This window comes from Lipotes vexillifer, unplaced genomic scaffold (assembly GCF_000442215.2).
Source record: "Lipotes vexillifer unplaced genomic scaffold, Lipotes_vexillifer_v1.1 scaffold8, whole genome shotgun sequence".
Classification (NCBI taxonomy): domain Eukaryota; kingdom Metazoa; phylum Chordata; class Mammalia; order Artiodactyla; family Lipotidae; genus Lipotes; species Lipotes vexillifer.
Genome location: NW_006781519.1, coordinates 5,387,367 through 5,399,716, shown reverse-complemented (window position 1 = coordinate 5,399,716; position 12,350 = coordinate 5,387,367). Strand labels below are relative to the sequence as shown.

The 12,350-nt window shown below is 35.5% G+C and overlaps 1 pseudogene; it reads right to left on the bottom strand.

Moving 5' to 3' along the window:
• Positions 1–1,972: 1,972 nt before the first annotated feature.
• Positions 1,973–4,266, bottom strand: LOC103079207 (uncharacterized; annotated as a pseudogene).
• Between the last annotated feature and the right edge of the window lie 8,084 nt (positions 4,267–12,350).

Genomic DNA, 12,350 nt, shown 5'->3' with positions numbered 1-12,350 from the left:
TCACAGGATTATTGTGAAAATGAAATGAGTTACTAACAGCAGTTTGTTTTAAGAATTGCCTGGCACATAGAAGGCATTATATATATCACATATAAATAAAGAAACAAACAAACAAATAAATAAATAAAAATTTTCTTATTTCTCTTTGTGCTGTGTAATTAATTAGCCCAAACTTCGTTGAATAAGGAAAGTAAGAATAACTTTCAGAAGTCAATTTCTCTCTTTATTGAATGCCCCAGCATTACCCTACCATTACTTTTGCATTATCCTTCAGCTTCTTTTGTCTTTTGAAATGTTTAAATTTTGGGAACATAGGTGAACATTTTGACTACTTATTCAAATATAACTTGTTTCTTGCAGCCAATAATACATTTGACAAGTATAGGACAGACTTTATAGCAAGAAATAACCTAGTTAATCACTTTTTCTGAAGACTTTGCAACATGCTGATTTCTAATAGTCTGGTATGATTACAGACTGACTCAAAAGGGTTAAATAACACATGATAAAATGTAGGTTTCAACTTTATGAATCTTTTGGTCCTCCTTAAACCAGAAGTTAATTATGTAACCTAAACTTCAGGAAATTCATTTGATTGATATTATTGTGCTCAAAACAAAAAGAATAGCCATGACAACTAATGTAATGTGTTTTTTTAGATTAAATTCTAGAGCAAGAAAAGGACACTGGTAGAAAAAAAAGCTGAAGAAATCTAAATAATGTCTATGATTTAGTTAATAATAATATACTGGGCTTCCCTGGTGGCACAGTGGTTGAGAGTCTGCCTGCCGATGCAGGGGGCACGTGTTCGTGCCCCGGTCCGGGAAGATCCCAAGTGCCGCGGAGCAGCTGCTCCCGTGAACCATGGCCGCTGAGCCTGCGCGTCCAGGGCCCGTGCTCCGCAACGGGAGAGGCCACAACAGTGAGAGGCCCGCGTACCTCAAAATAATAATAATAATAATAATAATAATAATAATAATAATATACCAATATTAATTTCTAAGTTTGATAAATGTGTCATGATTATGTAAAATATTAACATTAGGGGAATGCAGGCAAAGAGTATATGCAAACTTTCTGTACTATATTTTCAAATCTTTGGTAAGTTCAAAATGACTCCAAATATACAGGATGAAACACTTTAAACACATACCTACCTTATGACCCATTCATTCTACTCTCAGATATTTACAGAAAAGAAAGTATATGCCCATACAGAGACTTGTACAAGAATATTCATAGCAGCTTTATTTGTAATAAATAAAATCTAGAGAATAAAGAAAATATGTATGTGTAAAAGATACCTGTGTTGTGAATAGCTCTTAGCTCTTTGTCCCAGTTCAAGTAATATAATAAAATGTGTAAATTTCAATGATTCATTATTGATTCATGGAGACAGTACTCAGCTGCATATATTTTCAGCATTTTGCCTAACCAATAATGTGAAAGTTAAGATCTATTTCTAGATATTATAAAAATTAAAATACTATTTAAAAAATTAGTTCAGTGGTGACTAATAAACTATACTTTTATAAATTGTATGATGATTCTGATATCAAATTAAAATAAATTGGAAGCATTTACTTGTAAAAGTGAAAGTACATTTACTAATATGTCATTCATCTACTCATGATCAAACAAAAAAATTAAGTAGTCTGGGGATGACTAGGGGATCACTAGAGTTAGTAGTGAGTGGTGCTATTCCCATTTAAACTCCTTGATTCTTGGACCCGTTAATCCTGGCTATGGGAGAAACAGAACCAACCATATGGTGATTCAGAATATACAGAGGAACCTCTCCACAACCTTGAAAAGTGTTGCCACCAAGCTGGTGTTGTAATTGAGTTTTTAAAAAGCCATTCCACTATTGTATCAAGCTCAACTGCTTCAGAATGAGGGTGGAACATGGTAACAGCAGTGAGTCCCAAAATCATGGAACTATTGTCTCTTTATTTGCTGTGAAATGAATTCCTTAATCAGAAGCAATCCTCTGTAGAATTCGATGATGGTGCATACAGCATCCTCTGAGTACAGGGCTGATAGTTTTGGACAAAGAATTGTGTGCAGGGAAGACAATTTCATATCCAGTGTAAGTGTCTAATCCAGTTAGAAGAAAATTCTGTCCCTTTAGTGATGGAAGAAGTCCAATATAATCAATCTGAGAATTCTGTGTTGGTCTCTGTAGCTGCCAGATAGGGTTCTCAGCAAAGGCTGTACTCAGGTTGATCTTGGTGAGTAGAAGTCCATGTTGCTGAGCCTTTGCATAATCTCCAACTCTGTCAACAAGATCACTTTTTTTCATGAGCCATTGGGCAATGACAGCACTGGCTAGTAAAAGAATCTGACTTATATCCAGTGAGTGGGTAATCCTATCCACATGATTATTAAAATACCTTTCTGCTGAGGTCACCCTTTGGTGAGCACTCACATAGGACATAAATATTTTCATGTTTTTCACCCAGTCATAGAGGTCTATTCAATTTTTCCCCAGATCTTCTTACCACTAATTTTCTAATCATGTCTCTTCCAAGTCCCTGATCATCCAGAAAAATTATTTGCCACTATAAATCAGTATGGAATTGCACATCTGTTCATTTCTCCTTCTAAGTAGAATGAACACCCAAGTGCACTGCTCAAAATTCTGCCCACTGGAAGGATTTCACTTTACCATTGTCATTCAAGGATGCCCCAGAAAAGTGTAATAGTGCTACAGCTGTCCATTTTCAGGTGACGCCTGCATATTATGCATAATCATTTGTAAATCAGCCCCAAGTTTTCCTCCATCAAATGATCTTTGGGATTCCTCCATGAAGACATAGCTGTAGACTGGGAGAGAGAATGTAGTGGTGTAGGACTGGGAAACAGACATATGGCTCAGTTCTTCAAGTAACTTACTTATTTATTGGGGTCTTCATGTGCCTGGCCATGTATATACCAATTCCGTTTGATGATGGAGTGCTTTTGAATACACTCCACTTTATGATTTGGTAGGTAAGACAACATCTATTTCACAATGTGCAGCTCAGAATTCATGGTAACTTGATGCCTCATGGTTAACCATTCAATCTCTATGAAGGCCCAGTAGCAAGTCCAAAGCTATTTCTCAACAGGAAATTAGTTATTTACAGAAGAAGGAAGGACTTTATTCCAAAATACTAAGTATCTGCACTGAGATTAATCTATACAGGCCTGTTGAGGTCTCCAAACAGCATTCCTATCTGTTTAAATACCACTGGATTTGCTAGATCATATGGCGCAAGTGTCAGAGCAGCTTGCACAGCAGCTTGGATCTGTTGCAGAGCAATTTCTTATTCTGGGACTCACTCAAAACTCAAAAAGTTTTTGGATCACTGGGTAAATTGGCCAGAATAACACACCCAGATGAGATATATGTTGCTTCTAAAATCCAAAGAGGCCTAGTAGGCATTATGCTTCTCTTTTAGTTGTAGGAGGGTTCTTTTATAGCTTATCTTATTGTGCATTCCCCATATGGCTGAATCCCTAGAAATTTCACTGTGGTAGAAACCCTTGAATTTTTGTTGGTTTATTTTCCATCTGCTGACCTGAAAATTTCTTACCATTAAGTTCTGGAGTAGTTGATACTTCTTGCACACTAGGTCTGTCCAGCATAAAGACACCAATGTAGTGGACCAATATGATGTTTTGTGGAAAGAAACAGTAGTCAAGTTCACTGCAAACTAAAACATAACATAGGGCTGGAGAGTTGATATACCTCTGAGGAAGGACTGTAAAGTTATATTTCTGACCTTGCCAGCTAAAAGCAAACTGCTTCTTGTAGTCTTTAACAGCAGGTGTGGAGAGAAAGCCTTTACCAAATCAATAACTGCATATCAGGTATGAGGGGTCATCAATTTTCTTAAACTATGAAACCATATCTGGTACAGCATATGTAGAGTCATCATCTGGTTAAGCTTATGGTAATCCACTGTCATTCTCCAAGATTCATCTATTTTTTATGCACAGGCAAAATTGGTGGGTTGAATGGGGATGTGGTGGGAATCACCATTTCAAGTTCTTGATGATGGAGCTAATTTCTGTAATCCTTCCAGGAATAAGGTATTGCTTTAAGTTTACTATTTTTGTAGCTAGAGGCAGTTCTAGTGGCTTTCACTTGGCCTTTCCCACCACAAAGTCCTCACTGCACAGATCAGGGAACCACCAATTGCTGAGTATGTATATTTCCATCAAGGAATTGGAAAAAATAACCACAGAATTGGTTTGAGGACTCACTTTAATAGTAGACATCTTACAAGCTTGATACTTCAATTTGCGCTGAAAGTCAGCCACTTGCAGGATGACATTCTGGGTTTGTTTTTTACATTCTCAGATCTTCAGTTACAGGAGATAAAAGTTTATTTCAGAACAGACATAGAAATTGTCAGGTAATTTATGCCGTGCTTGAGTTGGGAACTTGAATCCCTAAGCTTATACTTTTCTTTCCTGATTTGTCCAACTCAATTAGGAGCAATAAACCAATATCATTATGCTTCTTAGACAAAAATGTTCTAAGGTATCAAATACATGGTCAACCAAAACCTTACCTCTTATTGGTATTTGACTAGGAGTATCCAATGATGATATTTTGCATATCTCTATTGCCACATCATGCTGTGGACTATTGGTGCTGCCTTTTCTACTGGAAAAAGAGTCCTTAGTGCTTTCAAATTTTGTCAGATTAGAGAATAAAATCCAGAAACCCAAGAACCAATACAGAAAACTCATTCATAATATTTTATTCTTCTAAAATCATTCTTAGTATCAGAATCTGTAGGAGTCATTAGTCATGGTTTTCCAGAGAACAGACCCAATAGAGCGAGAGAGATTTTAAGGAAATTGGTTCACAGGATTGTGGAAGAAGGAAAGTATAAAATACCCCAGGCTGGCCAGTAGGCTGGGTATTCTGGCAAAACATAGGGGAAAGGCTCCTGATATTAGTCCTGAAAATGACTTTTTGTATTTGACACCAAAAGCACAAGCAACAAAAACAAAATAAACAAGTGGGATAACATCAAACTAAAACACTTCTGAAGAGCAAAGGAAACAATCAACAAAATAAAAATGAAAACTATGGAAAGGAAGAAAATATTTGAAAACCATGTATCTGATAGCCAAAATATATAAAGAATTCATAAAATTCAACAGCAAAACCACAGATATTCTGATTAAAAATTAGGCAGGGCTTCCCTGGTGGCGCGGTGGTTGGAAGTCCGCCTGCCGATGCGGGGGGCGCGGGTTCGTGCCCTGGTCCGGGAGGATCCCGCATGCCGCGGAGCAGCTGGGCCCGTGAGCCATGGCTGCTGGGCCTGCGCGTCCGGAGCCTGTGCTCCACGGCGGGAGAGGCCACAGCGGTGAGAGGCCCGCGTATCGCAAAAAAAAAAAAAATTAGGCAAAGGACCTAAATAGATATTTTCCAAAGAAGACATCCAAATGGCCAATAGGTACATAAAAGTTGCTCAACATTACTAATCAGCAGGGAAATGTGAATAGAAATCACCACCTCACAACTGTTATTATGTCTGTTATAAAAAAGACAAGACATAACAAATGCTGGCTAGAATGTGGAGAAAATGGAACGCTTGTGCAACGTTTGGTAGGAATGTAAATTGGTACAGCCACTATGGAAAACAGTATGGAGAGTCCTCAAAATATTAAAAATAAAACTACTATATGATATAAGAATTCCACTTTTGGACTTCCAGGTATATATCCAAAAGTATAGAAATCATTATCTTGAAGAGATCTGCACTCCTATATTCACTGGCAGAATTATTCACAATAGCTAAGACATGGAAACAGGCTTACTTGTGTCTACAAATGGGTCAATAAAGAAAATGTTTTATATATAAGAATATTATGTTATTCAGCCATCAAAAAGAAGGGAATCCTGACATTTGTAACAACATGAATAAAACTTGAGGGCATTATGTGAAGTGAAATAAATAAGACATAGAAAGACAAGTACTGCATATTCTCCCTTATACGTGGAAAGTACAAAAATCAGAACTCAGAAACAGAGAGTACGTTGGTGGTTGTCAGGAGTGGGGTTTGGGGAAGAAGGAAAGATCTTGGTCAAAGGGTACAACTTTTCTGTTCTAAGACAAATAAGTCCTGGGGACCTAATGTACAACATGGTTACTATAGTTAAAAACACTGTATTGTGCACTAGAAAGTTGCTAAGATAGTAAATATTAAGTGTTCTCACCACACAAATAAAGTTGGTAACTATGTGAAGTGATGGTTGCATTAACTAACTTCACTGTGGTAATCATTCCTATATATATATATATATATATATATATATATATATATATATATATTAAATCATCACGTTGTACATCTAAACTCACACATTGTTATATGTCAATTACATCTAAATAAACATGTAAAAACTTTAATATACCATATTAATAGAATAAAGGACAATAACTATGTGCTTATTTCAATATATAAAGAAAAAAACATTTGGCAATACCCTGCATTCAATCATGATAAAACTCTTAGAAAATTCTGAATAGAAAAAAGTTCCTCAATCTGTTGAAGAGTATCTAAGAATAATATACAGACTATTTTACACTTAATGGTGAAAACTGATAGTTTTTCCTCTAAAATTAAGAATAAGACAAATATTTCTGCTTTCTTCACTTTTATTCAACTTTGTATTATAAGTTCTAGCCTGGAAATTTGGCAAGAAAAGGAGATAAAGACATCCAGTTTGGAAAAAAAAAGAAGTAAAACTCTTTCTTTTTGCACTAGACACAATTTTTAATAAGGTAAATCTTAAGGATACATACACTCACTCACACATGCATGCACATACACGCACAACTGGAGCTAATAAACAAGTTCAGCATGGCTGCAAAATACAATAATATATAAAAATCAATTACATCTTTATATAACAGCAATAAACCCTTTGAAAATAAATTCTTTAAGTTTCATTTATGATAGCATCACAAATAATAAAACATTTAGGAATAAATTTAGCAAAAGAAGTTAAGGATATGTACACTGGAAAGTGTAATACACTGCTGGCAGATATTAAGGAATATTTAAATGAATGGAGAGATATCCCATGATTGAGAACTGAAAGAGTCAATATTATTATGATGGTATTTCCCCCCAAATAAATATATGTATTCAATGCAATCTTTAGCCAGTTTTCATTATCCAGCAAGCTTTTTGCAGTGGTTGACAAGGAGATCCAAAAATTAATATGGAATTGCAAAAATACAGAAATAGGCAAAACAATCTTGAAAAAGAGCATTATTTGAGGTTTATTTTCACACATTCAAACTACAAAGGTTACCATAAAATTATAGTAATCAAGATGATGTGTTACTTGCACAGGATGGGCATATAGATTAAAAGAAAATAACTGAGAATCCAGAAGTATATTCTTGCATTAATTACCAGTTGATGACCATAAAAATTACCAAGGCAGTTCAAAGAGGATAATCTTTTCAGTAAGTGGTGTTGGGCCAATTGCATGTCCAAATGCAAATATTAGAACTTAGACTTCATCTTACACCATAAACCAAAATTAACTAAAAACTGACCATAAACTTAAGATCTGAAAGAGTAAAACATTTAGAAGAAAATATAGGATAAAATCTTTAAGACAGATAGGCAAAGACTTCTTAGATAAAACAAGCCACAGCCCAAAAAAAAAAGAAAATAGTAAATTCTATCTTATTAAAATTTAAAAAGTTTGCACTTCAAAAGACATCATTAAGTCTGAGTAACTGAGTTATTTGTAGTGAGGTGGATGGACCTTAGAGTCTGTCCTATGGAGTGAGGTAAGTCAGAAAGAGAAACACAAATACTGTATGCTAATACATATATATGGAATCTAAAAAAATAAAAAAAAAAGTTCTGAGGAACCTAGGGGCAGGGCAGGAATATAGACGCAGATGTAGAGAATGGATTTGAGGACATGGGGAGGGGGAAGGGTAAGCTGGGACGAAGTAAGAGAGACATGGACATATATACACTACCAAATGTAAATTGGATAGTTACTGGGAAGCAGCCGCGTAACACAGGGAGATCAGCTCGGTGGTTTGTGACCACCTAGAGGGGTGGGATAGGGAGGATGGGAGGGAGGGAGACGCAAGAGGGAAGAGATATGGGAACATATGTATATGTATAACTGATTCACTTCGTTATAAAGCAGAAACTAACACACCATTATAAAGCAATTATACTCCAATAAAGATGTTAAAAAAAGGACATCATTAAGAAAATGAAAAGACAACAGATTGAGAGAATATATTTGTAAAATACACTACTGACAAAGGACTTGATGTAATTCGTTAAACATTTGAAGAGGTAAGTTATTTTAAAGTAATCTCAATAAATAAGATCAAATTATAACACACTATTCCTATAAGCACAATATTATATTTCCCTGACCTTGAGGATATGAATGATGAGACTGGTGAAATTATTTCATGAGATATGTAGAAATAGAATCTGAATGTGAGTATTTAAATATTTTCCATTTATATCTTTCCTTGCATATTTAAAAATTGAGCAACTTTGAAAAAGAAAATGTAAACAAATGACATTTTCTAAATTCATGTAAAATTTTTGGCAAGAAAATAAATGAAAGTTGTATTATTTATGTCTGAATCAAATGTTTAGCCAGACAACAAATATCTGTTTTGGGAGTCAGAGATGAAATCCTATTTCTATATTTTCCACAGCATTCTTACAATGAGAGTATTAATTTCACAAGATTGAAATTGGCAGTATCATAATGTTTTTTTTTTTTTTTTTTTTTTTTTTGTGGTACGCGGGCCTCTCACTGCTGTGGCCTCTCCCGTTGCGGAGCACCGGCTCCGGACGTCTCCCATTGTGGAGCACAGGCTCCGGACGAGCAGGCTCAGCGGCCATGGCTCACGGGCCCAGCCGCTCCACGGCATGTGGGATCTTCCCAGACCGGGGCACGAACCCGCATCCCCTGCATCGGCAGGCGGACTCCCAACCACTGCGCCACCAGGGAAGCCCAGTATCATAATGTTTTTAATCTACGTAGTTCACTATATTTTGGTCAAGTTGGAGTAAAAGAATAAGTCTGCCCAGCTTTCAGACCTCTCTATCTGCCATTAATTATCTGGAATGCCGTTTTCTGTCTGGTAAAATCTGACTCAGACTATGATGCTCCACTCAAACAAAATGAATGAAGTAGCTCTTGAGATAGATGTAAGCATTATCTCCCTTGGGATTCACAAATATTTTGTAAATATCTTTTCTAAAGTCCTTGTTGTATACTTTATTTGTTTTCATTTGTGATTCACCAGTATCTGAGAGATCATAATTATCAAAGACTATGGTATGATTTTTCATACCCCTACCTGTGTGGCATATATGGGCACTTAATAAATACTGTTAAATGGATATTTCCCAATGTTGAAAGCATCATGAATATATATCACTGTGAAGTAAAATTAATGTAAAGCCAGAATCATTGGAAATCCTTCTGTGTTCTAAGTTTATAAAACTGAATTATTTTGATCACTAAGGAGCTAAGATTAATGTTGTTTAATATTTTCTGAATTTTACTCTTTATCATTCTTTATCATTACTCATCTTCCCAACTTATTATTATTTTAACATGCAACCCATATTCATACATGCACACATGCACTCAGAAGCACAAATGTGTAAGCATGCATTCACACACATATTTTCTCTATTTTGCTGATATTTATTTCATTAAAATTGACTTTAAATTATTCCATGTCTTAGCTATTGTAAATAGTGCTTCTATGAACATTGGGGTACATGTATGCTGTCAAATTATATTGGGTTTGCCAAAAAGTTCGTTTGGTTTTCCCATACCTTACAGAAAAACCCAAATGAAATTTTTGGCCAACCTAATAGTTTTCTCTGGATATATGCCCAGGATTGGGATTGCTGGATCATATGGCAACTCTATTTTTAGTGTTTTAAGGAACTTCCATACTGTTTTCCATAGTGGCTGAACCAATTTGCATTCCTACCAACAGTGTAGGATGGTTCCCTTTACTGCACACCTTCTCCAGCATTTGTTATTTGTAAACTTTATAATGATGGCGATTTTAATTGGTGTGAGGTGGTACCTCACTTTACTTTTGATTTGCATTCCTCTAACAATTAGCAATGTTGAGCATATTTTCAGGTGCCTATTGGCCATCTGTATATCTTCCCTGGAGAAATATCTATTTAGGCCTTCAGTCTGTTCTTTAATTGGGGTGTTTGTTCATTTGTGTTTTTTTGTTTGTATTTTAATTTTTTTTATTTATCAATCTGTAGTTGAACATGTTTCTACTTACATTGACATCCCTTATGTAGTTTTTTAAGATTGAATTTTTAAAATTTATTTATTTTTAACATCTTTATTGGAGTATAATTGTTTTACAATGATGTGCTACTTTCTGCTTTATACCAAAGTGAATCATCTATATATATATATATATCCCCTTATCTCCTCCCTCTTGCATCTCCCTCCCACTCTCCTTATCTCACCCCTCTAGGTGGTCACAAAGCACTGAGCTGATCTCCCTGTGCTATGTGGCTGCTTCCCACTAGCTATCTATTTTACATTTGGTAGTGTATATATGTCCATGCCACTCTCTCACTTTGTGCCAGCTTCCCCTTTCCCCTACCCATGTCCTCAAGTCCATGCTCTACATCTGCATCTTTATTCCTGTCCTGCTCCTAGGTTCTTCAGAACCACTTTTTTTTGTTTTGTTTTTAGATTCCATATATATGTGTTAGCATACGGTATTTGTTTTTCTCTTTTTGTTATTGAGTTGTATGAGCTGTTTGTTTATTTTGAAAATTAAGCCCTTGTCGTTTGCAGCATTTGCAAACATTTTCTCCCATTCTGTAGATTGTCTTTTCATTTTATTTAAGGTTTCCTTTGCTGTACAAGAGCTTAAAAATTGGATGAAGTCCCATTGTTTATTTTGGTTTTATTTCTATAGCCTTGGGAGACTGACCTAAGAAAACACTGGTACGATTTATGTCAGAGGATGTTTTGCCTATGTTCTCTTCTAGGAGTTTTATGGTATCCTGTCTTCATCTTTAAGCTATTTTGAGTTTATTTTTGTGTATGGTGTGAGGATGTCTTCTAAATTCATTGATTTACATGAGGCTAAATTGGAACTCTTATAACAAGTGTACAAATTCCAAGTACCTCTGATTTAAATTATGACATTTTGGGGACTTCCCTGGTGGTCCAGTGGTAAAGAATCTGCCTTCCAGTGCAGGGGATGCAGGTTTGATCCCAAGTTGGGGAACTAAGATCCCACATGCTGTGGGGAAACTAAGAACATGTGCCAGAACTACTGAGCTTGTGTGCCTCAATGAGAGAGCCTGTGTGATTAAAAAACTAGAGAGCCCATGCACTCTGTAGCCCATGTGCCACAGCTAGAGAGAAGCCCATGCCGCAGCAAAAGATCCCAACTGCCTCAGTGAAGATCCTGCATGCTGTAACTAATACCCAACACAGCCAAAAAGATAAATTAAATAAATAAATAAATAATGACATTTTAATAGTACATAATCAACACCTGATATTCATATACTGATGTATATTTTACAAGGCAATAGGAGAAGCTTTATACTTTTTAATATTCAAAACACTTTTTCTGGTAGATAAAGCAAGAAATATCATCCCCATTTTATCAGTGAAACAACTGAAAAATAATCACTGATTATAGGTGGCATCATAAAGTAACAAACCTACAAAGTGTTGGCATTAGGCAGAATAATGACCTTCTAAAGAAATCCACATGCTAATTCCTGAAACCTGCAAATATATTAAGTTACATGGCAAAGGGGAATTGAAGTTGTAGATGGAATTAAGGTTGCTAATCAGAAGACTTTAAAATAGAATGATTATCCAAGTGGCCCCAGTATAATCACAAGAGTTTTTAAAAGTGAAATAGAGAAACACATTATAGTGAGTAAACTAAAAATCACTGAAGCAACTAATTTAAGCACCACATAAAATGGTAAATTAGAGGAGTATTAAAATATTAAGAAGACAGTAAGCAAAGTCTGTCTTTCCAGAACATTAACCTGTATTTGTATGCAGTTTTATCTTAAAATATTAGTAACAAAAAGATAATAATCCTCATAAATTCAATTTTGGGGACTACAGATCAATTATTACTGGCAAGAGAAACTACAAGATTGAATGTCACTGTATTTTGCTCATGTTTAGGTTCAAAGAAATAACTTCTTTGCATTTTAATTTATCCACTTTTCAAAAACAGTCTGTGATAGCCCAGTCACAGCAGTGTAGGGTTCTCTGGCATGCACTTCAAAACTCTTATATGTGT